Source organism: Myotis lucifugus, unplaced genomic scaffold (assembly GCF_000147115.1).
Source record: "Myotis lucifugus unplaced genomic scaffold, Myoluc2.0 scaffold_288, whole genome shotgun sequence".
Classification (NCBI taxonomy): Eukaryota; Metazoa; Chordata; class Mammalia; order Chiroptera; family Vespertilionidae; genus Myotis; species Myotis lucifugus.
In genome coordinates this window covers 1544220-1548268 of record NW_005871336.1, presented here as the reverse complement: position 1 = coordinate 1548268, position 4049 = coordinate 1544220, and positions in this window count along the sequence as shown.

The window sequence follows — 4049 nt, the reverse complement described above, 5'->3', positions numbered from 1 at the left end:
ATACTAATAAAAGGGTAATATGCTAATTAGACCGGATGTCTTCTGGAACCCATCTGGACATCCTTCCTGACAAAGCCGGACCTGGGCAAAGCCGCCCACCCATGGTCCTGGGCACCAGAGACTGGGGCTGTGGGCCAGGAGAGGGACAAGCTGCCTGCCCCACAGTTCCAGGTGCCCGCAACTATGCCTGAAGCTGCGGCCCAGGAGAGGGACAAGCTGCCCACCCTGCGGTCCCAGGCGCCAGCTCCTGTGACTGTGCCCAGGCAAAGCCACCCACTTATGGTTCCTTGTGGCTGCAGCCAGCCCAGGCAAAGCTGGCCTGGGTCCTGGGTACCTGCAGCCAGCCAGAGAGAGGGAAGCCCGGGTCCCGGGTACTTGTGGCTGGCCAGAGGAGGGAATCCTGTGTCCCGGGTGCAGGGCAAGGCAGAGGCCAGCAGGGGAGCAGTTAGGGGTGATCAAGCAGGCAGGCAGAGGTAGTTAGGGGCTATCAGGCAGGCAGAGGGGTGGTTAGTGGAGATCAGGCAGTCAGGCAGAGGTAGTTAGTGGCGGTCAGGCAGGCAGAGGGGTTAGTGGCGGTCAGGCAGGCAGGCAGGTGAGAGGTTAGGAGCCAGTGGTTCTGGTTTGTGAGAGGCAGTCGGACATCCCACAGGGGGTCCCGGATTGAAGAAGATGCAGGCTGGTCTGAGTGCTCAAATTTTGTGCACTGGGCCTCTAGTATTTATTATATTTCACTAGGGAACAGATAGAGAAAGTCCTAAGAAACAGAAGTAAATAATCATAAGTAGACAGTTTGCCTTAAATTCCTTTCACTTATTATGCACATGTAACTTTTAAGAAACATTAAATGAAATATTTTACATTATTACATTAAAAGTCTCAATCATTTTTGTAGCACACCTATTGTAAATAACAATAAAGTTTCTAATAAAGTAAAATATTTTTTGGTTAGTCTGTGTCCCCAGTTAAATTAAAGTCTAACAACATCCACATTGCTCAAAGCCTTTCTTCTCATGTCATTATCTGTACTGTCAGTCACATCTCTCCCTGACTTTGGAGACTTCAAATAGTTGAATTTTAGAACTATGAACTTATTTAGAGGACACTTCTAATGTTAATTTCCTTCGGTTGTTGATAAGTGATTATGTAGAGTTTGAACTTTTGAACTCTATCTACAAATTCTTGTGGGCCCTATTATATGACTTTTCAGGCTAAATAAGGAATCTGTATATTTGCTGAGGACTCTTTATTTATAAATAGTTAAGGTTTTGCAAGTTCCTATCTTCTCAAATAGAATCTAGCTATTTTGATTGTGTGTCAAATTGCTATTTATCAAATCTTCAACTCAATTCCATTTTATACCTCTTCTCTGGTCTATAAAATTATTGCTTGTGGCACAACTTATAGCTGGAAAGTTCTTTGTACGGGCATAAAAGTGAGCAATCTAAAGCACGTATCAGTTGTCTTATTTATGGGAGGGAGGAGGTGGGAGGTCATCTTAGATATTTACACCACATTGTATTCCTAGAGCTGTTCATCTTTGCTATTTTATTTGTCAAATTACAACCTTTTGCTATTAAAAATATAAAAATATTTTTCATAATTTTAAATTTTCTTTTCTAAGGTTTAAGTTGATCTTATTTTTAAATGGTCTGAAAAACCCCAAAAAACTAACTTCCAATTCAATTTAGATTAAAAAAATATTTTAATAACCCATCAGCTATATAAACACACAGGTCCCTTTCTCTAAATAATTATTACATGCATCTTCTATAAAAAAACATATCATTTAATTCTCCTGGTCTTTCACTGATTTGAGTTTAATTTCTGGGTCCTTCAATAACTTTTCCATCACTCACTATAATCTTAAACCTTAGGAAACAGCTTCTTTTCCCTTTGTGGTTTTCATAACTTAGTTTATAGGAAACTTTTGGGAATGTTCAAATGTGGTGAGTAAAGTTGTAACTCCAAATATTCACTTGATTTTGACACATAGACAGAGAGAATCATTTTACTGCTATTGGGTATACTATGGGTTTCTTTTTCACTCTCCCCTATAATGACAATATGCTAAAGTAAAAGTCATAAAAGAAAGAAAAAGCAATAATAATAATGAAAAGAGAGAACAAATAGAAGTATGCTCTGAATAAGACAGCAACATTAGGTGTATTAATTCATGTTTTATAATTAAGTAGTTCCCTAATTAAGTTCTAGAATGCTCACTTCCTTTTTAAAGAAAATTATCTAAATCTAAGTGACAGGAACATTAGTCAGAAGCACATGTAAAATAGTTTCTATTGGCAGGGATTCAGGAAATGAATGCCAGTGTTTTTTAACCTTGATTATAATGAAAAAGATAAATTATCATTTACACAAAAATTTTAGCAGAAGGAGTAGCATATTGTATGTGCCCCATCCTTATGGCATAAGCTATAATTATGTGCCAAAATTATAAACTTTGAAAATACAGCCATTAGATAACAAGATATTGTTGTTGGGCTCTCTAAGATGTTTATGGCAGACTCCTCAATATAAAATAACATACTATGCTCACAGAGTGCAAAGGTGTTCCTGAGAATAAACACAAGAATAAATGCTGACCAGAAGTGTTACCTAAAAATTAAGAATTTTAGAATTAAAAAAAATTAAATTTAGTCATACCAATATTATGACTGGAAAGCACAGTAAAAAAAGAAAAAATATATATGGTTTCAAATCCCAGGAATAACCAGTGTTAACATTCTGGTACAATTCTAGAGTTTTTCCTTTGTCCTACATTATATAAAATTAAAAGTCCTTCATTTTTAAAACAATAAAGCATGTTAAATCTTTAAAAGTAATGATTTTTTTATGAAAAACAGTATGGAGTTTTCTCAAAAAATTAAAAATGGAACTACCATTTGACCCAGTAATCCCACTTCTAGGAATATACCCCAAGAAATCAGAAACACCAATCAGAAAGGATATATGCACCCCTATGTTCATTGCAGCGCAATTTACAATAGCTAAGATTTGGAAACAGCCTAAGTACCCATCAGTAGATGAGTGGATTAAAAAACAATGGTATATCTACACAGTGGAATACTACGCTGCTGTAAAAAAAGAAAGAACTCTTACCACTTGCAACATCATGGATGGACCTGGAGAGCATTACGCTGAGTGGAATAAGCCAATCAGAGAAAGATAAATATCACATGATCTCACTCATTTGTGGAATATAATGAACAACATAAACTGACAAACAAAAGTAGACCCAGAGACAGCGAAGCATCGAACAGACCATCAAACTTGAGAGGGAAGGCAGGGGAGGGGGGTAAGAGATCAACCAAAGGACTTGTATGCATGCATATAAGCATAACCAATGGACACAGACACTAGGGGGATGAGGGCATGTGCTGGGGGATGGGAGTGGCCGGGGAGAGGTCAATGGGGGGAAAAAGGAGATATATGTAATACTTTCATCAATAAAGAATAAAAAAAATAAAAGTAATGATTTTTAGATCAATTATGTTGAAGTATGCTTCTGTATCATAACATAATTAACTATTCTCCAAGGATTGGATAAGTATGGAGCTTCCTTTTTAAAAATTATAAATTACCTTTCAAAACACAACCTGAATATAAAGATTTTTTCTAGATCTGGACTATTTTATTAGATTAGTGTTGATGTAAAGAATTTAATAGCTTGGAAAAAAATGGCGGAGGCTTAGACGGACGTGTTGGTGCTTTATCCCGGAGCAGATAGGGGCGAGCAGCTGAAACGGGTAACAATCAGCTCGATCAAGCTGGGGAGGTTCAGCTGAGAGGCAGTCTGCAGCCAGGAAAGACAGAGAACTCCTAAAAAATGCGGATGGTTAGAGATTGAGGCTGAAACCTCCCCCTGGGCGCCAGCGCAGCGGCGAGACCGCGCCATCTTGGGTTGCGGTTACTGGTTACCGGCATCCAGAGAACGGCTACTAACCCGGCGTCTACCAACCCGGAGGCAACGACTCGCAAGCAGTGCGACTACAAGAGCCCAGCGGAGACCTGCATCCCTCCACGGAAAGGTTAGA